Consider the following 25,525-nt stretch of genomic DNA (forward strand, 5'->3'; position numbering starts at 1 on the left):
CTCACTCAACATTTCATGTTCCTGAGCTTTGGACGTCTTAACTGCAGAATAAGATTCTCCATGCTCTTGCACACAACACCACACTCCAGACAGCAAATAGCCCATATTATAGATGCTATTGTTTGCCAATGGTTTACCAGACAGTAAAGGGAAATTTCATACCATTTGCTCCTTGGATACAGCATTTAACAGTTGGTTTTGTATTTACATTATTATATTTGATCTTCATAACAAACTGGAAAGAGGTATAAGGATATTTTAATTCCCATTTCATAGAAGAAAAAAACAAGAGAGAAGTTGAGTCCAAGTTGGTACTTTTCTTCTATACCCAAGTTGTAGGGGTAAGGAGCACATTTCAATCAGACTTTTTGTTTGTTGAACCAAAAGCCATGATAATAACTTAAAGCTACCTAGTTTTCAGGCATATTAAAATTAATCTTTAAAACACTTTCCTACTTTTGGAGGAACTCCCTACTATGTGAACCCATGAGGAAAGCCAAAGGGGGCTATCCCTGTTATCTGGTCACTGGAACTAGGCCCGTGACTTGGACCATCCAATGGGACATTCCAACTCTGGCGTGTGAATATTGAACAGGCAATCCAATGACACAGAGACAGAGGGTTTTTATCCAGTGGCATCAGGTTTCAATGCTGGAAATCTCCATGTCCAGTAGTGGAACCATGCCAAAAAGGGATTTCAACTGTGCCCTAACCTCCCAGGAATACACACATTTTTTAAACTTGGTTCTCTGGTCTTCCATAAATATTGGAAGCTACTCAATATCTTTTCACTACATGCGTTTTCAGCGAAATATCTGTCACTTGCATCCAATAATCCTGAGTGATACCTATAGGGAAACATTCACATGACATGCTGAGACCTTCTAACACACTCAGCCTCAGAGCATGATTTATATATGGGTAGGCTGGTCTTGCTTAGGCTCCATCCAAGCTCCAGAGTCTGGAAGGACAAAGGATCTTTGAGTCACCTGCAGGGCAGGCCCATAACAAAGGCCACAGTGACATGACCCAGCCAGGCTCCTGTGTCCCATGGACTTCTGTCCACCCTATAAAATTCATGGCCACATATAGGCAACCCCAATACACAATTCATTACAAATGAGGGCCAGTGTAGTAAAGGAATGGCTGAGAAGATACTGTGAAGAATTATTTTTAACGAGGAGCTACCGCTGAGAAAAAACAGGCATGGACATAGAGCAGAAGAAAGGTAATTCCTTAGAAAGCCTAATGAAGACTGTTTCAGAAGAACTTCCTTATGCAGAGCAAATGCCAAAGGAGTTCTGTAATTTCAGACTGTTCGCATAAGTTCTGCTATTTATCAAGAGGAAGATTAGCCTTCAGTAGATGCTTCCCAAATTATCAAACCTATCTACTCTGTGTCTTGCTGGCACATTTTCATGCACTGAATACCTCACCTTTCAAAACTCCCCTGTAGGATAACTATTATCCTTGTGTTGTTTGTTTTGCAGATGAGGAAACAAAGTCAAAGAGGTTAAATGGCACGGAGAATTACACAGCCATTAAGTGGCAGAGCTGGGAGTAGAGTCCACGGCTGCCTGGCTCCAAAGCCACATTCTTTCCACTAACCCATGGTACTGTTTTCTTTTTCAAGGTGATTGTTAAGATCCCTTGCCAAAAAGTGCTAACAACTAATGTTCCTGACAGTGGAATGAACAGGAAGTCTCTCTGTGGCCTAGGTGACATGTGGGAGTAACTGCCTAAGAGATATGGGTTTGCGGGGGCGGGGCTAGGCTGTTAGAGGGGTGGGGTGATTTCTGACTTTCTGACTTTCTGACTTGGTTGTTTTTCTTAGGAAGTTCTGGTGGGGTTATTAATTCAGGAAGAGTATGGAAGAGAGAGGTTGGGAGGTAGAGAGGAGAGAGACTTTGCCCTCATTCATAGCCTCACTCCTGTCTTGAATGGCATCCACAGGTCCCCAAGTTCAGATCAGCAACTCCTCTCTGGAAGCAGTTGGTACCCCTTCAACAAGCCCCTCACAGCACCGACCTCACCCCACCTCAGAGGTTCTGGATCAGTTGGGCTTTGTCCTGACAGATCCCCTTTATCACTCCTGTTTTTCCACTGGACATTAACCTCTTTGGAGCTATAGTAGGCAACATATGTAGACAGAATTGGGGGCAGGAAGTAGAAAATGGAATAGCTTTTTAGCTTTGAACAGAATGTCCATGGTAGTGACTCAATTACCATATGATTTGCTTCATTTCAGAACCTTCTGAGAGAAAAGTCTACCCTGCCCACCAGCAGCCCAAGGAGAACACCATAAGAGCAGGGGTTTATGGGAAGGAGAGCCTCTCGAATGGGGGAGTAGAACTGTCATGACAAAGAACTCCTCATCTCCCCTGAGGGGACAGACCCCTCCCATTACCCTGCCTATAGTTCAATATGAAAAAAGCATGGGAACATTCAGGGGTACAAGTTTTCCTGACACTAGATGTGCAAGACAGTGAGGGTGATTTCCCTGATCACACCTGGCCTTCTTGGCCCTCCTCTCCTTACTCTCTGGGGAGACAGAATGAGTTAGTGGTTAGCAAACAAGAACAATGTATATGAATGAACGGTGCTAATCTAGCAAAGATACCCAGGAGAGGGATTTGGGATTTTCTTCCCCATCCTTCCCTACCTTCCAAGGGGCCTTGTTTTGCAGACACCAGTCTACTCTGAGGTCAGTAAGTCTGAAGTCCAGTCTGAAGTACTTAACCAAATAAATGAGAAAGAATGCTGCAGTTCATTTATACAGGCAAACTTCAAGAAAGACAGCATGTGATTGCCTTGGAAGGTGTTCCTAGGTGGTAGCAATGCCAAGGACCAGGGTGGCATTGGGAGACTGTAGTTTCCCCCATAATTTCTATCAGCACCCCATATTTTTGTACAATCATTTCTCCATTGATGTTAGTTAAAGCATTATGTAAATATATACTGAAGTACTAACTCCAGGCATGAAAGTGACAGTTTGATCCCATCTGCCTCACATCTTTTCTTGCTTTTGAATCAGAGGGGAAGACATTGATTGTGTCCCCTCAAAACCCTAGCAATTTCAACTAATAGCTATTATTATTAATAGCATCATTTTCTTGTTTCTGGGGTAGATTTATTAACAATAAACACTGAGGATTTCCATCTCCACTGGTGTAGTCAGAGATGTCCCAATACCACTGCAAGCAGCCTCAAGATCAGCACCTGTCCCCTCACTCCATCCCCTCTGCACTCCTCACCCCCGAACACCTCATCCATCACTCCACACCCACATGTCTTCCTGTCTTCTCAGCATGTAAACTCCTCTCTCAGAAACAGGGTACCTAGGTCACTTACAATACAAAAGAGGCTGTCATAAATAATGTTGAAGCCCTCATTGTCCTGCTGTCTTGAGCCAGGACCTTGTTAGGTCAGTCTGCAGAAGCCTGCCAAGCATCTAGGAGGAGGAAGGGTCTTACCCACAAGCCTGCTCAGTCCCTGGAGTGTTTTCACACATTCCTACCCAATGACATAAGAGAATTGGACAACAATATGGTGTCACAGTGTATATGGAAATACGTGTGTGTATGCACATAAAAGTGTATGCTTGTCTGCACAAGCCCAGGCGTCTGCATCTGTCTGTGCCCAGATCTTTGACAAGCCCAGTGTGCCTCATTTTCCAACGAAGAATGAACTATCAGCAACTTGTGAATTAGCAAGGAACTGGAGAAAGGAAATGAAGCCACAAAATGTCCAGTGTCGGTTTTGGGTAACAATCTGCAGACTGAGGATATATTTACATAATGCTTTAACTAACATCAATGGAGAAATGATTGTACAAAAATATGGGGTGCTGATAGAAATTATGGGGGAAACTACAGTCTCCCAATGCCACCCTGGCCCTTGGCATTGCTACCACCTAGGAACACCTTCCAAGGCAATCACATGCTGTCTTTCTTGAAGTTTGCCTGTATAAATGAACTGCAGCATTCTTTCTCATTTATTTGGTGTATCTCCGCCTGTGCTCCCTCACTTCTCTCAACTCCTACTGTGCCATCTGAGCCATTCCTATAAAACTTAGGGACTAGTGAGATGTTCAAGGGCAAGGAGTCTCCTTATGCCCCAGCACCCAGCAGAAGCATGGCCCAGGAGAGGTGCTCAGGAAGGGCTGGTTGTAGGAGAGAAACATCTTGCCATCTAGAGTGTGTGCATCCTCTCCTGGTCAATAGCACATCATCTCAGACCCCGCCCAGTGGCTCCACAGTGAGTCATCTGATATATAGCTCCTGTCAAAAGCCTGGCTGAACTATTGAGGCTTCAGACAGAAAAAAATATTTACCAAGGCTTCTTCAAAATTTCTACCATAACAAAGAAGAGAGGAGGTGAAGTTGCATCCCATGTGGGAGTTTTCCAGCATAACTTAAAAAGTAGTTCCTACACCACTACCCCACAGGATCACTGCTTGAAGAGCTGACATATTTCACCTTTGGCTTTGTTGAGAACCAATAAAACAACGAGCAAAGTGTGGAATGGAAGGGGAATTGTGTGTGTGTGGCCTATCAGAAGCCAAGGAGGTGCCTGTTGGTGGCAGAGGTTGCTCTAGCAGCCAGGGGGAATTTCAAATAAACAGGCCATGACAATGCATCATCAGAAAGGGATAGTGGCTGCAGAACATGTGAGAGGCCACTGACCCATACAAAGAAAGGGGGGCTTCCTGGAAAAAGTGACAGGTAAGAAAACAAGTGAAGATTGCATAGGAGTTGGTTAAAAGGGGAGTGGGGTTGGGGCAAAAGTACCTGACAGAGGGAAGGGCATGAGAAAAGATGAGAAAGAAGGTGGCCCATCTGGGGGAAAAAAAATAAAACCAGTTTTCTATGTCTGAGAATAGGTGAGGTGAAATGGTATTAAACAGGGATTCTTAGAATAGTCAGAAACACTTAAGAAGGTTCCCCCCCTCCCCCCACCACAAAGGGATGATACTAAAAATATTCAGTAGGGGAGTTTTTTAACCAGATAGACAGCAATATGGACCACTGATGATGGGAGGGGCAAAGAGGGTATGTGGAGACCTAGGAAGATACACTTGTTGTATTGGAAGTCAGACTCCAGTGGCCTGGGGTAGGAAGGCAGCAGAGGGTGTGCAGAGAAGCAGATGAGCCCAAAAGATATTTTAGAGTTACAGTTGATAGAACTTAGTGAATAGGTAGATGAGGAACTAAGAGCAGAAAAAGGAATCAAAGTTGGCTTCCAGTTTGTGATACTGGGGACTAGAATACAAGGGCTGTGATTTCTTGTGGGCAGTGCCACCACGTGTGCTCAAGGACAAGGACAGAACTTTTGCCAGACACACTCTCCTGTGCTTCCTACACATTAGACCAAGCCAAATCCATCTCATCAGCTCTGTTCCACCTTCACATCTACCATCAGATGGATAAACACATGGAGCTCTTTCACAGATCTATCTAGGCTTTGGAGGCAGGGAGGCAATAGGAGCCTTGCTTGGGCTTCTAGGTCTCAGTCTTGTACCTAGCACAGCTCTCCAAAGATCTCTGTAATAGCAGCAGGGCTGAGGGTAGTAGACAGAGAAGGGGGCTATGGAGTGCTTACCCAACTATTACCGGAGCGGTATTTGTTTCCATCCAGTGCTTGTCCCTGGGCAGTTCTGATCTCTAAGCCAAGGCACACAAGAGAGAATGGTGAAGTTCACACACCTATGCCTCACTCCAGACTGCCATCCTTATCATCATTGTAATGCTACCACTGGCACATGGGAAACCCATGAGGAGGAATGAGTATGGAAGGGAACATGGAAAGGGGAAAGGTAAACACATCCTTGAGGCACCGCAGCAAGGTCTTCTCTGATTTCCCCACCCAATTCTAAGAAGGGTCCCCGCCCAGAGCCCTTTTAAGCAGAGTTCCTCTTCCAACCTCACAGTGAATGCTGACTCTGGGCTCCTGTACGTGTAGGTCTGCAGCAGAATTCTAGATGAACTCCCCCAACCCCAAGAGTGCCTTTCTTGGATCCAGTCCTAGCTCCTAAGGAAATTGGCACTTAGTCCAACCACTTAAAAACTCGGAAGGTGGAGAGAGAATGGGGGATGGGAGGAAAGGAGTTTAAAGCTTTGCCCAGAGCACGAGCTGTGTTCTTTCTCTGTGAGCAGAGCCCTTTGGAGTTGTATAGCTGTCCCACCAAGCAATCCAGAAACCCAGTCCTATTCCCAAATGGTTGACCTGTCCTACCCAATTCTCCCACCAAACCCCAGGCCTCGCCTCTGAGTCCCAGGCACAGGATTCCTTTTGCAGGTGCCGTATATAGCTAAAGCTCCATGCCTAAAATGCAGCTGTCTTTCCCAAAGCTTGAATTCACAACACCTATTTGTAATGAGAGGAAAAGTCCAAAAGGAAAAACAAATGTCAAAACTGAGGAACCCAGGCTTGACAAAGGAGCCAGGGAAAAATAGCCCAATGGCTAAGGAGAAGCTTTGCTGAGACGCAAAAGTGTTCTGTTCCCTATGGCTTGATTGTAAACTCTGCCAGACCCAGGACTTGGATGGATCACCCCACCCCTCCCACAGTTTAATAAATGTGTCATCTGATGAGCCTGCCAGCGTCCTACTCAGCTCCCTCACTCTCCCCACGGCCAGGGCTCCTTAAGGGCTATGTTGTTGACATTTATCTCTGGGCCACTCAATGACATGATTATAGGAGAAACAGAGGAAGCACATTTGTAATAAATCCTAAACCAAAGAAGAGAAGTCATTAAAAAAAAAAAAATATTGGGCGTGTCCCAGAAAGCAGCCAAGAGAGACAGATATTTGCTTGTTGGTTTAAACATCTTTAATTTGTTCCCCACTCTTTCTCCCTACAACGAGCTGTTTGTGCCCAAACTCATATGTTGAAGCCTAACCTCCAATGTGACAGTATTTGGAGGTGGGAGACTTTGAGAGGTGATTGGGTCATGAATGTGAAGGAATTCAATGAGAGAGATGGTCTTTCCCTTGGCCGTGTGAGGGCATAATCGCAGGTCCTTCCACACCAGACACCAAATCTACCAGCACCTTGATGTTGGGCTTCCCAGCTCTGGATCTATGAGAAACAATGTGTGTTGTTTAAGCCCCCAGCCTATGGTATTTTGTTGAACAGTCTGAACTAGCTCAGACTCTCACTAACTCAGCCTGCAGGCCCATGAGCTGAGATTGCCTCCTCCTCCCAGACTTCCGTGACTTCCCTGATGCAGCCTCTATCTGAAGGAGTCCAAGGCAACAGAATTTTGAGGTAAAGTGCAGAAGCATTGAGAAAAGAAGATAATCTGAAGGGAAAGGCTACAGTGAATGTGCTACATAGCTTGCAGGTGCCAGTTAACAGGGCTGCACACCAGTAATTATCTTATCTCCCCAGTAGGGCATTTGTTCTGAGAGAACAAGAACCCACTGTCTCACTCCCCATAAAAACACAAGTGCCCAGATCAGTATCCAACACATAGGAGTTGCTTAAGAATTATTTGTCAAACAAACAAGTTAATGACTCTCTTTCAGTATCTATGGTGAACTCAGAAGGGATTATCATACAGATATAACAGATGAGAAAACTGAGATTTTTAAGAATTCAAATAAGCTGTCCCAAGGATAAAGTTCCAGACCTTGAACACAGATCTGACTTTAGAGACACATAGAGAAGGTGCAGATGGTTGTCAATATAATTCCAGGGACTAGATCAACCAAACAGAAAGCTTGTCTCCAAAATGCTTGGAAGAGCACTTTGAGCTTGTTTGTCTATGTTATATTATATACTATATTGTATTTTATATATGTATATTCTATATTTACAGTAATATGAATCACTCCCTTTTTTACTATGCCATTACACATGAGATGTTGTACAATTATGGCGTTTATTACACTTTATTATAGCATCTCACTTTATTTCTAGCATCTCATTAGACTGTGAAATCCTTGAAGGCATCTCCAGCACCTAGTAAAGTCTTCACACATGTTTGTTGCAGAAAGGGTTGGGTGGAGGAATGAATTTTATGTGGTACCTTGCATTTCAAAGATACATTCATTTACATTATTCCATGTAATCTTCATGTGATTTGGTGAATTATTATTATTATTAACAAGTTTACAAATTCTACTTGGAGATGTAATGGTCTTTTGTGGAAAAATGTTTTGAGACATTTGAGGTAGGTGGAGAATCTTGAAGGGAGAGGTGTTGACCCCAACAACAGAGAAGGGGAAACATCTTGACCTTGGGCAGAGAAGAGGAACTGGAGGAAAGAGTGGGAGGATCCGCTAAGAGAGGAGGACCAGGTTTAGGGGAAACAAAGAACGAATGGGGAGCTCATCTTTTGGATGGCAGGAGTCAAGGCACAGGATTGTCTCCCTGTCTCTCTCACCTTGGTAGACACTGTTACAGTTCGCCTGACTACTATGGCCAGACTCCGGAGGACAGCAGGAAGATTGCAAACGCATCACTCCCTCACTCCCTTGGGACAAAATGTGTGCCTCTCCCAAGACCTCTAATGCTAGCTCTAACCTCACAAAGATGGGAAGAAGTGAGTGCAGAGACCAGCCAGTGGAACAAACTTGACAAGGAGAGGCCCCCATTACATCTCTCAGAGGCCCTCACACACACATGTGGGCTTTACAAGGAGCAGGCCCCCGGGAGGGCAGCCTGGATCAGTGTGGTAGAAAGTATCCCCACCTATCTGCCTGCCTCTCAACAGCCTGGCCCCACATCAGCCAAAGCACAAGCCACGTTCCAGAAGTTATCAAGCTACTGCAAGTCCCACCTGCCTTCTGCCGGACCCAGTCCTGGCCAGCTAGATGGCAGGAGGCCTGAAAGGCTAAAACTTGATGCAACTTCTGGCAGCATCTTCTGGGTGCTCCTCTGGCTCAGCTGTGCACACAGTAGGTGCAGGGCTCAGCACTTTCTTTGAAAAACTGTCGGATGAATGAACTACCCAGCTCCCACATGGAGTGATTTGAGGAATTCTCATTCTTCCCACCCACTCCTCATCAAAACTTAAATATCTCTTAACTGAACAAATACTAAAAAAAGTTTTTTTTTTTTAAATCTGTTATTTATAGCTTGTAATCACTGACATTTAGTCTGGATTAGGCACCTACTGTGTTACAAGTACTTTATATACATCATTTCAAATCCTCACTGTAGCCTTACAAAGTGGATATTATAAATGTAGCCACCAGGGCTCACAGGATGAAAATCACGCAGTTGATAAATTGGAGAAGAGGTATTTGAACCCATGGAGCTTCTGTCCCTAATGCCCATGTCTGGTCCACCTCCCTGTACAGCTGCTAAGGGAGATTTTTATGTGGCTGAGAAGAGGAGAATCTGAATATTCTGTGACCTTGCAGGGTGATGGGGCCACCACTGAGAAAGCAAAAAGATGAAGAGCTTCTCCCCAGAGGTTCTTAACTTAGGGTCATGGGCTTTCAAAGCAATGTGAGCAGAGCTCAGGAGACCATGAAGTTGGGGGACATTTTCATCTTTATTTCTACCAATTCTAGTTTCTACTAATTCTAACTTAAATGTTTTCAATTATAAATGTGGACCATCCACCACAAGAGTATGAGCAGTTCCTGTGACTTTGCATGAAGTGAGATCACAGATTTTTCTTTTCTTTTTTTTTTTTTAAAGATTTTATTTACTTATTTGACAGAGAGAAATCACAAGTAGTCGGAGAGGCAGGCAGAGAGAGAGAGGGGGAAGCAGGCTCCCCACTGAGCAGAGAGCCCGATGCGGGACTCGATCCCAGGACCCCGAGATTATGACCCGAGCCGAAGGCAGCGGCTTAACCCACTGAGCCACCCAGGCGCCCCTCACAGATTTTTCTTATCACCTTATAGGGTCACAGCTTTTCAAAACGTTATTTATACTCTACCACTTGGAAATTATGTAGTTATTAGGTGCACTGCTAATTCTCATTATGTAGTATGTTAATAAACAATGGTACTATGGGAAAAAGTTGGGAATTTTACATAATCTCATTGTTGTATTTCAATATAATTGACTACTTCTATAATCCTATGTGCTTTGTTTTATGCATTTAAGAGTCATATTCTATTCTGAGAGGCATCTACAGGCTTCAACAAATTGGCAAAGGATCAATGGCATAGAAAAAAATAAGTTCTTGTTTAGAAAGTCAAAGGTATGGTTCGCCAACTTTAAAATTATACATACTCCATCCCTCCACCTATTTTTTTTTTTTTAATGCAGTCTTGGACCATCGATAAACTACCTGGGAACTTAGTTAAATATAGATTTCCAGGACACACATCCAAACCACAAAAGCAGACTCTTGGGTATGGAACCTAGTAGAGCGGCCCTGTGTGGTATCCCTGAATGGGTGTGGCCTTTGGGTTGCATGACTTAGAGTGCTCTGGACCCCCTTTGCCAGATTGGAATAGCCTGCAGACCCTGGTAATTTCCAATACCCTTTAAAGTTTCTCGTGAAAAAAGAAAAGCTTTTTAAAAATCACTGCATGGGGTTTTTTGTGGAATTTTTTTTCTCACATTTTAATGAGTATATTAGTTTCTTAAGGCTGTAAAAAATAACTACCAACTGAAATGGTTAAAAACAACATAAATTTATTCTCTCACAGTTCTGGAGCCCACAGTTTTGAAGTCAAGGTGTCAGAAGGATGGGTCCCATCTGGGGATTCTGATGGAGAATCTGTCCCATGGCTTATCTGGTGGTTGTTGGCCATCCTTGGTATTCCTGAGCTGGTAGATATATCACTCCACCTTCTATCTCCATCTTCATATGACATTCTCCCCTCCTTGGGTCTCTGTGTGTCTCTGTGTTGAAGTTTTTCTTTTTATTTTCCATTTTATCTTATTTCTCTTCTTATAAGGACAATAATCATTATTGATTTAGGGTCAACTCTAATCCAATATGATCTCAACTTGATTATATCTACAGAGATCTTATTCCAAATAATATCACATTCACAGTCACTGGGTAGACATGGATTTGTGGGTGGGGCACTATACAACCCAGTTCAGGGGGGATTTTTTTTTTGGGGGGGGGATACTTAGGACTAATCTTCCTCCCATTCCCAGGAGAGAACTAACTATTAATCTAAAACAGAAGTTCTCTTGAGGGGCGTCTTGACTCTCCACAATTTGGCGATTGTGGCCATTCAACAGACGAACGGATAAAGAAGATATGGTCCATATGTACAGTGAAGTATTATGCCTCCATCAGAAAGGATGAATACCCAACTTTTATATGAACATGGATGGGACTGGACGAGATTATGCTGAGTGAAATAAGTCAAGAAGAGAAAGTCAATTATCATATGGTTTCACTTACTTATGGAGCATAAGGAATAACATGGAGGACACTAGGAGAAGGAAAGGAAAAGTGAATTGGGGGAAATCGGGGGAGGGGGTTGGTGAACCATGAGAGACTGTAGACTCTGAGAAACAAACTGAGGGTTTTGGAGGGGAGGGAGTGGGGGGTTTGGTGAGCTTGGTGGTAGGTATTAGGGAGGGCACGTACTGCATGGAGCACGGGTGTGGTGCTTAAACAATGAATCTTGGAACACTGAAAAAATAAAATTAAATTTAAAAAAATAAAATAAAAACAAAACAGAGGTTCTCAAAGCATGGTGTCTAGGACCAGCTTCACCTGATAACTCATTAGAAATGCTAATGATCAGGCCTCCAGAATCAGCACCCTCGGAGGGGGCCCAGTGATCTGTGTTTCAACAAGTCCCACAGAAAACCCTGATGCCTTTTCCAGTTTGAGAGCCCTACAGCTCTATAAGCAGGGAAGAGTGTATGCAATAGGGATGATCTTCCCTTCAGGTTGAATTATCCATTCACCCCAGAAATACTTAGAGGACAGTGAGACAGCTGCTGGAGACCCAGCCATGATCAAATGCATGAGGAACTTACACACTGATGGTAAGACCCGTACTCAAAACTGGATAATTGATGAACCAGGTTGAACCACACATAATGATTAGTAACAACTCATGACTCACACAACTGGCAATTCCACATATTCATCCTATAAAAAGCACAGGGTCTCCAGGGGTGCTATGGAAGTCTCTCAGTGGATATACGCATATGTCCTGACTAGAGAAATTATTCCTCAAAGGCCAAATGAACCATGAAGGGAGGGAACCGCTGATGCCGGTGCTCTGAGGTGAACACGCTGGGAAGGGTTGGGTGGCTTCTGCAGGACGGGGCTTCCACAGGCCCTCCACAGTCCAAGCAGACCTTGGCTCCTACTCTCAGTACAGATCACTCCACCATAATCACTTTGCTTTCAACTAAGTGAAGCTGCATCTAGATATGGGCACCAAGAAATCAAAACCCTCAAGCAAGTTCCAGCTGGCCTTCTGATGCCTCTTCTTCATCTGTGATGACTGGGCTGACTTTTCCATTGTGCAGGTAGGCACAGTGCCAGGGCCCACCATACCTTCAGGGACCCAGAAAAATTTTGTTATTCTTTAAAATTCAAAAAAAAAAAAAAAAATATATATATATATATATATATATATATATATGAACTTTTCAGATTGAATAAGGTGTTTTAATTTGGTTTTTACATCGTAAAATAAAATGAACTATTTAGGGCCCTTGAAAATCCATTACTATGCTTTCACATGTTTTTATGGAGGAAGTTGCCCAAAAAAACAAGATTGCCTCAGACTCCTGGAAATCTTAACGTGGCCTTGAGTGAAGAGACTTCCTATAGTGAAGGTTAGAGGCCACGGCTAGTGGCCTTCCTAAAGTGAAGGTTCGAGTGCCAGGGACTGGCCCAGTTGCTGAGGTGACTGAGATAAGCAAATTCCAGCCCTGTCCTCAAGGATGAAGAGCATCATCCCAGAGCTCACAGTTTTCTAGCAATAGCCATGCTTTGGGAGCCAACTCCAGACACCCTAAGTGCCTGACACATCATTGTCATAGAACACTTCATCCTCACAACATCACTGCCCTAAGGGGCTGTATATCTCATCTTTAAAGGAGAAACTGAGCCTTAGAGAGGCTCAAGATGGAGGAGCCGGAGTGATGACAAACTCATGGAGAAGGGGCTCTCTCTTGTTCTCCGAGAGGAGACTCAAAGAACTGAAAGGTCATTTTTCTCCTTTTCTGAGCAAACAGCCAAGGAGAAAATCTAACATAACTTAACCTTTGTTTGTCTGTTTTGTTTGAAGAAAGGCTGAGAGAGATAAGTGAATTTGCGCCTGAATGTAGGAAGACAGAGGGTAGGTGGCTGAACCTGAAATGTTTATTGTCTCCCCTGAGGGGAAGGATCGTGGTCTGAAAGCCTCTGAGGGCAGAGATTTGCAGCACAGAATGGGGAGGGTGGTGAACTAGGGGTGCACTAGGGAAAATATGAGGCCCCCTGACCGGGCTTGGGAAGGAAGGAATTAGGAGACTCCCTTCAAAATGGCGCTTGCACACCATGAGCAAGGATTTCTCCACAGTGGACCCCTGACTTGAAACTTGCCCTCAATCTTGCTGAGTTACCTAATTCCCAAGGAAGAGAGGGGAAAAAAATCCTTACCACCACCTCTCCAAAAACAAGACATAACGAAAAACGGGTTTCCCAGCAGTCCTGGCAGGTGCAGAACCAAGCCAGACTTACTTGCTCTAGAAAAAAAATAAAGAAAACGTGACCCTGCTCACACCCAAGTGTCTCAGAGCAAATCCACACAGATCCCAGCTGGGGAGCAGCAGTGTTGGGAATTTAGTGTGCCCTACCCTCCCCCAAAAGAGCAAGGGGCCTCCAGCACTGCCGTCCTTGTAGGGCATCTATTCCCTTCCCGCTAAAAGCATCATTTCTGGCTTGGGTTAGCAGAGGCACGATGCAGCTGGGCAAAGTGCAATAATTAACTCGACTGTGCCTGAAAGATGATAACGATAATTTATATTTCTCCACCACCCTCCATCCCCCGACGAGCTTTCCAAATTTTATGGCCATGACTCACCTCCGCTACTGCTGTGGGGTAGCTGGGAGGGAGCGGACGCGCTCGCAGCACACCGAATCTAGGCAGAACATGAAAGAAAAACACCTCGGCTAATTACAAGAGGATCGCTCCCTGTCACGCGCAGTCCAGCTGACTTCATGCCTGGGCGGCAGAAATGCGATAAAACTCCCAAGTTGGTCCTTACATTTTTCAGAGTCAGATTGCTCAGCCATGATCTCATAGTCGTGCGCCCCAGCCAGTGGCCCTGAGCCAGTCTTTGAAATATGACCTAAAAGGGGGCTGGTGACGGAGTGGCCATTGCTGGCACGGTTTGCTTATGAGGTATCATTCTTCACCGTCTGCCCAGAAGGGCCTCCCCACCAGCAGTTGCCAGCTTGACCCAGTAGCCAGGCCACCTGACAGCCCCTGAACAGCACCAACAGCATCTCAGAAACAGTCCCCCTCTTTCTCAACAGCTACAGCGGTTCCCTCTGTGCTAGCCATTTGCACTTAGCCACACTTGCTCCTGGATTCCTGTTCAACCATGTTCAATCACCAAGTATCTACTTGAAGGCACGAGAGCACCATGGCCGAGATCACAGCTTATGGGTGTTTGTATTAGTGGAGTTTGTATTTCACATCTCGCCATTATTAGCTGCATGAACTTGGGCAAGTTTCAATTCAAGTTTCAGTTTCAACTTTCAGTTCCTCATTTGTCATCAGGAGGGAATCTCATATATGCTGCATGGAACGGGACACAGGGATCAGTGCCTGACAATAGCAAAGGCAGCAAATGGTAGACGACACCCCACCACCACCAATGACCATCTTCCCAGTGGGGTGGACACCCATATAAGAATCTTTCCAATTTTAGAGAGACTGGCATGCTCTGGTTTGGTGGTCCAGGTGGTCAATGGTTTCTGATGGTTCCAAGCTTTGGGATCCTGGAATTGCCTTAGAAGCAAGTCTGGTGATTCTTAGCTCTCTGTGTATAAACAAAACATTTCATGATGATAATTTCAGGAAAAAAAGAACAGGTCCTAGCATCAGTTCATACTCTCAAAATATATAATTTTTCTTCAAAAGTTAATGTAGAAGTCTCTGCAACCCATCTCCCCAGGTTCTTCCTGTCCAACCTGATGAATTGTAAGAGTGCATGGGGGTGCCTGGTGTAAGAGACGAAGTGAGTGATGAACTTAGATCCAGGAGCTCTGGTTCAAGTCCCAGCTCTGTCACTTTCTGCCTGTGTGATCTTCAGAAAGCCACTCACCCTCTCTGAGCCCCAGTTCCTTTATCTGTCTACAAGTTCATCGAAGTTTATCTTCCAAGGTGAAGATCAAATGCGAACATGAAAGAAGAGCATATTGTGTCATTCCAAGCATGAGAAACAAAATCGCCTGTAGGACCCACTCTTCCATAAAGAGGTCACCCTCTATTTTTATGTATCTCAATTTAAATCAATAATTGTTGCATCAACACTAAATTAAAGACACAAAAAAGACAGTTTTAGGGCTCTGCCCCCAAGAACCTCTCAGACAGGATAAGAAATTTATCCCCTTCAAGTCACCTCACCAAAAAAATGGACTTGAACTAGTCAGAAACCATACTCCATGCCTTTCATGGGTACCAAACTCGCTGCAAGTTACTGACAGGTGAGCTTTCCATGCTACTTTGGTACACCCATTTCTAGGTCACGTGGGATGCCATGGATCCATGAGTAAGCACCTTCCCTGATTCCACAGAAATGCTTCTTGCCTCGAGAATGTGCTCTTAATTAAAGATCTGGAAAACCCCAGGGAAAGGAAACACTGTGTGGGGTATATAATTTTCATCATGTTCTGGTTGCCCTTCCGCATTCCCCACTACAACCAGTCATCTCCTTGTGTTACATCAAGTGTCCCACCTGCCTCAGCCCTCCTGGGTTCAACATCTGCTGCTGAAGACAAGGTACCAAGACACGTTCTCAACAAACATGGGTTTTACCCAATAGGAATTCTCATGTCAGAATCTCAGCAAGCAATACCCAGAGCCACTTGACTATGGGTACCCCAGCCGGGTAATGGGGACACCAGGTGGGAATAGGAATGGCGCCCCCTCCAGACTCCTTGGGACCACTTAGCTTAAGAAAAGAAAATATCTATGGAGAAGAGCCTGGATCTACTGATGTTTGCCAACTAGGTTTAGAGTCGGGGTCTCCACAACAAATTCAGTGTTGCTTGGTCTTCTTTTGTTCCATGAACATTTATTTCCATAGAGACCAATCCTGGAGGGGTTCAAGTACAAATGAACCCCTGACTTGACACCACTCTAGTTTTGACTCCATGTGCCGCACCATCAGCGACATCTCATTTTGACATCCCTTCTGTGAGAGAGAATCCTCAAAAGACAAAAGAACTGCATGTTTCTCGCTGTCCATGAAATCAGCGTTCCTTAGGCATGAGTCAAAGCAGAGCACACTTGACAAGCATCCCTCAGGAAGCCCTCTAGGACAGCCTCTATGCGCGGGGCATGTGGAGACCTGACTACAATGAGAAGGAAAAAAAAGCAAAGAAAACAAAAGAAAGCACCAAAATTTTTCATTTAGGGAGGTTGATTCTTAAATAGAAAATTGTTAACCTTTTGGCTAAACAACATAAATTATTGCAAATGCCCCATTCAAAAAAAAAAAATATATATATATATATCTGTGGAAAACCAAGACATATTTCTATCACCAGTAGGCTGCTTCAGCCACCCTGTCAGGTCACAGTGGACCAAATAAGGAGGAAAATACAACATCTTTGAAAAGGAAAGCTGAGAAGGTGAAGGGGTCCTGGGGGGTCCTGGGGGAAGGTTGAGGTAGGAGGAGAAAACGGGAAAACTGGAAGTGACAGAAGTTTCCAGAGAAAGAGATAAAGGTAACAGAAGGCAAAGCCAGAGCTGGCATGACTGCAAATGAGGAGGCCAGGCTGATGAGCAGGAGACAGGCACCGGGTCCTCTCCTGGAGGGAGGACACACCCATAGAGAGCTATGGCTGCTCTAAGTATACAAGATAAATCTCCAGGTATGAAGCGCTAGCAGGGAAGAACAAGGCAATGGGGGCTCTGTATCTGGTAATATCTTGTGGTAAAAGGATATCTGGAAGTGTGGTGGCCAGATGCACAGAAGGCTGCCAAATTCCCACCAGAAGAGGGGAAGCTGAATGTCAGCTTCCGGGAGTCGGACCTTTGCTTCACCCATGAGTGGGACTTCCACTCGGGCAGAGATGGCTTAGCCCACTCCCTTTGAGGAAGGGGTCTTTGTCCAACTGCTCCTCTGGCCAGTGGCATTTAGGCCATCTGGAAGGCCAGTCGGAGCAGATCCGCTGGTCATCTAGAATAAAATAGAAGACCAAACCAAGGGGACAGTGCTGGCCTAGTGGACAAGCAGATGCCCAGGACTCTCTGTTCAGCACATCCTGATGCTGGGCTCCTGGAGCAGCCGGACCAGCTCCACAGCTCACCTGCTGGGCCCTTGCAGGCCTGGCCTGGCAGGGCAGGACATCCAGATGAAGGGTTGTAGGGCCAACCCCTGAGTTAGAAGAAAGATGGCCAGACCTACAGCACTGCACAGATTGTTCCATGGCCAAGCTTCTCACCCAGTTTCCCTCAGATTTCACCTCATTCACTCATCCCTTCATTCCGTTTGTTCACTCCACGTATAGAGCAGACCCTGCTTCTTATGGCAGGCTCTGGAGCCAGTAAAGCTGGGCTTTGTCCCCATACTTCTCCTCGCTAGCTGTGTGCCCATGGACTGTAGACTGTAGACTCTGTTCTCTCCTGTGAGAGAGACACGAGAAAGCGATCTCGATGTGTTGTCATGAAGAATAGATGTGGTAGAGTATTCTGTCCAAAGCCTAAACAGGGTAAATATTTCATAAACTATAACTCTCGTCATTCTGAATATTATTTCTGTTAATTATTTCACTTGCAGAGAAGGGAAAGGTGCTTCTTCCTCACGGATGACAATCGCTTCCATGGGGAAAAGTCCCACTTCACTCCTGAATTCTCACTGTCCCCTCATTCATGACCCCCAGGGGAGAAAGTGATATTTGTAATCCAGTGAGTCTGGAAAGAGAAATCAGACACATCCTGCCCCAGCAACTTTCTTTTCTCCTGTTCTTAGGAGTGAGCCTATCTGTAGGGAACCTGTCGCGCTCTGCCCCTCAGCACCGAACATTTCACAGGGGCCCGTCCAGAGCTGCAATGACTCAGAAAGGTAAGTCTTTTTTAGGTTGAGGGCTCAGGAGCAAAAAATCTACCAGCTACATTTTCTACTTTATGGGTAACAAAGATGCCACTGCAGTTTGATTCCCCAGGTGCCAAGTCTTCTGTTTTACTTCCTCATCAGTTCATAACTGGTGAACAAGAGAGGTACAAATGCTGGGGTACCCTTCCAGTCACAACAACTATAAATAATTATTGGCAGACACATCGCTGAGATTCAACTGCATCAGTTCAATGAAACAGTTCAAAGGAAGCACTGAATTCAAATCCACAGACTTTTTTCTTCCCTTGAATTCCATTGGCATCCCCATCAGCATTCCAGGTACCCAATGACCCTGTGATTTCCAAGAGAAATTTACAGTTTCATTATATAAAAGACAAAAATAGGGCTGCTTGCCCATTTACTCTTCTCAACCCTTTCCCTCCTACCCCCCACCCAGAGCCAAGGTTAGCAGTTTTCATCACCATTGCTTGCTTTTTGTTTAGATCATCCTTCCCTGCTGAATTCCAGATCCTTATCCAGGCCCTCGTGCAGGAAAGGACTTCTTTTATGTGGTTTTTCTTTATGGCCTTCTGGGGCTGAGCTACCTATAATGAAACTGTAAACTAAGAGTGTCTTTGGCTCCCTGGTGATCACGAGGGTTTCGTTTGTGTAGGCTGACTCTTGTTTGGGAATGGTGATTGCAAGCAGAGAGATGCTGAGATTAGGGGGGGCCAGAGCATTCCAGTTCAATAAATCAATCCCCTTTTAATTGTGTCCCTGTCAGTCAACATTCTTCCAGAGACTGGAGAGCAAGGAGCTTGTTAGCAGACCGATTTCTCACTGCCCTTTGTGTGCAGATCTGATTGTCAATCAGATTAAAGCCACAGCCAGGAGAGGCTGTCACAGGGGTTACTGAGACTGGTCCTGTCACAAGAAAGAAGCCAAATGGAACACGGTTCATCCTGGCTCTGATTGGGAGCTTCTGAAAATTTTCAAACTGGGTTTTAATCTCTGCACAAGCAACTGAATTCTATCTCCAGTTGGTGAAACTGCCAGCTCATGTATATTCTGAATGCCTTTATGTTAAAAATTATTAAGTCATTGACTGCATTTTCCAAGGAGCCTCCAAAGGTTATTAGACAATAAAGCTTCTATTTGACAATTATACTTATCTTTCCTCATGCAAGACGTGTTCCTGCCTCTCGTGTTCTACAGCCAACAGGCTATCAATCGGCTCACACCCACAAGATGAATGAAAGTCTTAGCCTTATTATTATTATTAACTAAGTTATTCACAACAGCTAAAAACTTCAGGGAACTAAACACTATTTGGTCTTTTGCTTTGTTTTGTTTGGCTTCTCAGATTTTAATATGCTTGAGAACCAATTGAGAGTCTTATGAAAATACAAATTCTGACTTAAGAGGTCTGGGGAGGACTCCAATGTTTAACAAGCTCCCAGATGATGCTGATGCCACTGGCCCATGGAGTAGACATTGAGTAGTAAGGATCTAGACTTAATTCATACACAAATCTGGAAAATGTTCAGAATCTTTAACATTATCTCCTTAGCCAGGGCTCTGTTGTCTTTCAGACTTGGAAGAAATATTTAGACTTCATGATGAACACAATTTCCTTGTCCATCCCTCAGGAGACAATGCCTGAGAGTACTTAGAACTGTTCCTAGCCCAGAATATGCACTTAAATAAGTGTTACTATCTATCAACATCAGCATCCTTATGAGGACTGGGCAAACTCCAGCCCACAGCCAAATCTGTCCTGCCACCAGTTTTTGGAAATAGTTTCATCAGAACGCAATCATACTCATGCATTTCCAGACTACCTATGGCGGCTCATTCCCAGCCCCAGAAGTTTTTAGAAGTTGCAACAGAACTAGATTCGAATCCGGGCTCTGTCACTTCTTAACCACGAGACAACACCTTTTGAAGGCCCCCTATGTTCTACAGAACACAAAGCAAATCAATTTACAATGGAGCCCTAACGGGATAGATCAAACTCTGCTCTGTCTCATTTACTCAACAATAAAAATTCACTGAGCACCTATTATGTACCAGGTAGCAGTTTGCACTCTGGCAATAATAAAAAGTTTCTTCTGCTGAGAGATCTCCACACGGAATAAATATTTAATTAATCCCTGCGATACCCCAGAAACACACTTACTTCCAGTCCTTCATCTTTAAAATGGAGGCCATGACAGCAGCTCCTTCAGACTATTTGTCATGTAAATTTACTGAGTTATTATACGCTAAATTCTCAGAAACATATCCAAAACATGTTAAAGTTCGATCAATATTAGCCATTGTTGACATCAACCTTACAGGTGTTTTTATTTACATGTTATGCCCATAGGAGGTTATTATCATTGCTATTTTATAGATGTAGAAACCATGAGCAGTTGGGATATTTGGTCTTATTAATCTAAAGCTTCCCTATGTAGTTGGGCCACAAAAACTCACCCATCATTGTGTCCCCAGTCCTCTTTGCAGTCTGGACAGGCCTTAAGTTTGGTTTCATAATGATAATAAAAATATCACCAATAGCTAATGCTTACCGAGGGCTAATTATAGGCACTGTGTGGAGCGCATGGCCACAATCAAGCATAGGCTATGAGGTGGGCAACTTGTTTCCTAGGTGCATCCACACACACATAAAGGGGACCTTCAAAAGACATTGTCTCACAGTTAATAAGTGACAGAGCCAGGACTAAACTAGTTCTGTCTGACACCAGGACCTACAGAACAACCCTCTACTGTGAATATCAGACAATTAGTGGGCTGGCAATAAACATCTGAGGTATTCTTGCAAATAGCATATAGCATTCCAATGCTAAGCATCAAATATCACACTCCATGAGTTAGCAAAAATTTCCCAGGCCTTTGGTTTACCAGGAACAGATGGATCAATCACACAGTTCATTTGACATCTGCTCCCAGGAGAACAAACCAGAAAACTAAAGGTAGGAGATGGCTGAAAGCAATCAGTAGGCTATCTGGCCTGAAGTGAGAAGCAGAGACTAAATTTCGATCCTGGTGGATGAACATACCTTTACCTAAAGCCTGGGCCTTGCCCTCGTGAACAGATACTTAATGGTCACTGTGTATGTCATACATAATGTTATATAAGAACAAGCTTCAAAGTCAAAGAGAATGGGACTGAAACCTCAGGCAAGTTCTCTCTTGGAACCCCAGTTCCTCTTCTACACAACGAAGTCTGTGGCAGTGGCAATTTTGTAGAATCATGGTGAGGATTAATTAACATAAGGGATGTCACATGTGTGCTGAGGTTGGTATGACCACATAAGCCCACAGTAAGTGCCATTTATTATGATTTTCGTGAGCCCAGCACAGCCCCAGCCTCTGGCAGGTCAGCACCAAATGTTATCTCAATTCCCCTCTAATTTCCCTGATGGAAACTTGACTGGAGACATAGACACCAAGTTCTTCTCATCCTGAATCAAGCCTTTAAATCTGTTTAATGATTTTTTCCTTTAAGTTTGATTTTATGGTGAGAGAAAGTAAGTTTCCTCTAAGGACCAATAAATTAAAAAGACGTTGTTGCATACAACACAAATGCTTGACTCACCTCTTCCCCCACTGACTTACATTTTTATTTAAACATGCTTTACTTTCATTGCTGATTGATCTTTAGTCCATCAGTAAATCTTTACTGAGCACCTACTATGTGCCTAACATTCTTCTCGGTGCTGCTGGTGCAGACTCAAACAAAGAAGACAGCAAGCTACTCCCGCAGAGCGGACATCCTTACAGGGAAAGACAGACAACAAACATGTGAACAAGTAAATAAATCACATAGGTTCTCCTTCTGGTTAGCACTCTCAGGAAAATAAAGCAGGTTTGTGCAAAAGCAGTTGGGGGAGGGAGAGGAGAGGGCTTTAGACTCTGCAGTAGTGGAGACTCTGAATGATGGGAGAAGGACATGCAAAGATAGGAAATAGCCCTCCAGGCCAGCAGAATGGCCAGAGCAAAGACGGTGGGGTGGGAAAGATCTTGGTCTGTTCCAGAAACACAAGATGGGGGAGCAGGAGTGGGCTAGGAGTGAGGCAGGGACGTGTCTCAGAGGACCATTGACGCTGTAGGAGGGAGTGTTGTTCTTGTTCCAAGTGTAAAGAGAAGCCTCTGGAGGTTTAAATGTGGGAGCAGGGAGTGACCCAATTTTGTTTTTAGAGCAATCGCTTTAGTTATATGCAGAGAATGGGCTGGAAGAGGTCCACTGGAAAGAGGAAGACCACTGAGGAGGCTCCTGAAGCTTCAGAGGAAGAAGGTGATGATGTGGACAAGAGCAGGAGTCATGGCAACAGGGAAGCAGACAGGTTCAAGATAGATCTTCCGTGGCCATTTATTTTTTTAAAGAAGAAGTTAATTTAAACAACAAGATACTTGACTTGAAGAGAAAACTACCTAGGATTCATTTCTTTCCATTTATCCCTACTTAAAGACAGATCACCCTCTTTGTAATAACGATGTACAAAAAATTTATGAAATTGTCCTTGGTTTGGTAATGATAAGTGAAAACTATTAAAAATTCTCCAATCAAACAAGGGATGCAAGGATTTTTATGTTTTTATTTTTTTTTTTTTTCTTTTTAAGCAGTGAAAGCAAAACACCTTACTGGAATATAGAGATGAGAGCTGAGTGAATAGCCATGAATGGAGAAAGGGGGTATTCTCAAAGAACCAGCATTTTCCGCCAGCCCATCTCCATCAATGCACAGAAATCAGTTGCATTTCTCCATTGGATATCAATCAAAACATGCCTTTGGACATCTAGTTTTAAAAAATGCAATATGTCTGTGCACATATACAGTTACTTTAGGTCCAGTAAAGGAAGGGGAGAATGGGAAACAAACGAATAGAGAAAACTGCCTAGTTGTATGCAATTAAGAAGAGAACAAGAGTCTTTCAGTGGCAGGGGGTCCTGATGTTTGCACCAATTTGCCATTTGATCATAACTTTGATCTGGCCCCATTACAAGGTCTGTTGGCTCTGATCTTGACCTGAGTCAAGAGCATTTAAAAAACAAAAAACCTGACTTTCAATGCTTAAGCATTGAAAAGCATTGAACTGCCTTTCATTTCAAGTAGATGTGGCCTACAATGAAAAGTACCTCTGAAGATATTTGTAGACACCAGTACACTCAACATGCCTGGGCGCCGCTAATGATAGGTGCTAATCCAGTCTCCTGATTGTGTCTCCAACCTGGAAAGCCCCCACCCCCCAACAGCATGATGCAGTAGAAAGAGTATGGAGGTGGTACCCAAATAGGACTGTATTTTTACCTGAGAGCTCCCCACTTTCCAGCTGCAGGATCGTGGCCCTGCTGCTTCATTGGCCCCAGCCCTGACGTTTCTGTCACCACACCAGTCCTTTAAATTCACGGAGCCTCTGGTTCTTGATTCTTCTGCATTCACTCTGCCAGCCCTTCCTGTCTTCACTTCCTTCCTGACCAGTACACACCCCATGGTCCACTACTTCAACTGTCCTGACAATTTCCGTTTCTTTGTCCAGATAGGCTAGCTTTGTCTAGCAAAACCCCAGCCTTAGGGCAGCCCAACTACTCACCTTTTCACCTGGGGCTCATTGATTCATTTACCCTTGCACTAAAATTTTGCTCAATGCCCAAAGTATTCAGTCATCATATAAAGCAATAGTTTGTTCTGTTTTTGCAATCTATCATCTTCTCTCCAGGACCTCATGGTTGGGCAGGCAAGAGCTCTAAAATGCTGAGTTCATTGGAAGAAGTAAGCACAGGACACTATAGAAGCATGGTGAAGAAGATCTTAACCCAGTCTGGGGTAGAACAAGATTAGGAAAACCTGCTGGAGGAGATGCCTCAGATGAGTCCAAAAAAAAAAAAAAAATGGTGAAAGGGATGTAGACAGATAAGAGAGAGAAGAAGGCATTAGAGGCAGAGCCTTAAGGCAGAGCCTAAGCAAAGAAGTGAGAACAGCATAGCAGGTGTGGGATGTGAAAAGTAAGCCCATGTTGCTGAAGCATGAAGTTCGTGCCATGGAGGGGTGACAATATTTTCCAAACAAAAACTCAGGATATATGGCTCCAATGAAGTAGAATGTTCCAAATCAGGAATGTCTCAGAAAATACCAAGAATGATGTCACCAATACATTAGGTAATTAAGGCACAATCTACTACTTCTTCTACATACTCCTGTCCCTACACACCCTTCAACTTCTTACTCAAAACGGCCAGAAAACAAAACTCACCATACAAGATTCTTAGAGACCCTCTCACATTTACCCTAGTAGTATTTATAACTGTGGAAAATAAAAAATAATCTAACCAACCAATAGGAGAGTGGTTAAATCAATTGTGGTACATTCAGATCCACTTTGCCATCATATAGACTATATTTAATGGTAATAATGAGAAAATCTTTACAACCTAAAGTTATTTTAAGTAAAACAAGTATATTCAGTATATTCAGAGTTACTTCTATTTTAAAAAATAAGTCTGTATATATCTGATAATGTAATATTTTATCAGCATAGAACAAATAAATAGAAATAAATAGTTAGGTTTTCTTTTTGTTTCTAGTCTACTCCAGTGCATAGTCTGATTGACATTTTCATGATGCAAGCCTTATCCATCCTGCCTAAAACACTTCAAAGTCCAAATTCCTTTATCACAGAGCCCAATGGCCAATATCATCTGGCCCCCTTCTAACTCCTGCCCCTACTTACCATTTCTCACTTTCAGGTCTTTGCACATGCCATTCCTTCTCCTGAAATAGGCTTCTCTACTTATGCTCACCTTTCCAAATGCAACTTAGATTACTAACTCTAGGTAGACCTCCTGACCACCACCTACATCCAATATCCTTCCTGTATCCTCCCATCACAGCCTATGCTTTCCCCAGAGCACTTTTCACATTGTATTGTGAAAATACATTACTCATTTCTATGCTGTAGTGGAATATAACCTCCATGGTAGTCAAAACCATGTCTGTCTTGTACATATAAAAAAGGTCTGTATTAGGTTATCTCTTATTGCATATCTACTTTACCCCAAAGTGTGGTGGCCTAAAACAACATTTATCATCTCAAATGCCTTCTAAGCATTGAGAAACCAGGGGCATATTAACTGTACCATTCTAGCTCATAGTCTCTCATGAGGTTATAATCCAGATGTTGGTGTGGACCACAGTCATCTGAAGGCTGGACTGGGGCTGGAGGATCCACTTCCAAGATGGTTTGCTAATACAGCTGTTGGCAGGCCTCAGATTTTCCACATGCATGTCTTCGTTAGGCTGCTTGAGTGTCCTCATGACATGGCAGCTAGCTCCTCCCAGGGAGACCAAATT

General features: G+C 43.9%; 1 long non-coding RNA gene across 1 annotated transcript; it reads left to right on the forward strand.

The window, feature by feature from the left end:
- The first annotated feature begins 4,635 nt into the window (after positions 1–4,635).
- On the forward strand, positions 4,636–24,506 carry LOC116592895. Its single transcript, XR_004286653.1, has 3 exons — positions 4,636–4,724; positions 18,088–18,180; positions 23,895–24,506. It is a non-coding gene; the product is annotated as an uncharacterized LOC116592895 (long non-coding RNA).
- Positions 24,507–25,525: the final 1,019 nt, after the last annotated feature.

Source organism: Mustela erminea, chromosome 6, assembly GCF_009829155.1.
Source record: "Mustela erminea isolate mMusErm1 chromosome 6, mMusErm1.Pri, whole genome shotgun sequence".
In the NCBI taxonomy this organism is placed as follows: Eukaryota; Metazoa; Chordata; class Mammalia; order Carnivora; family Mustelidae; genus Mustela; species Mustela erminea.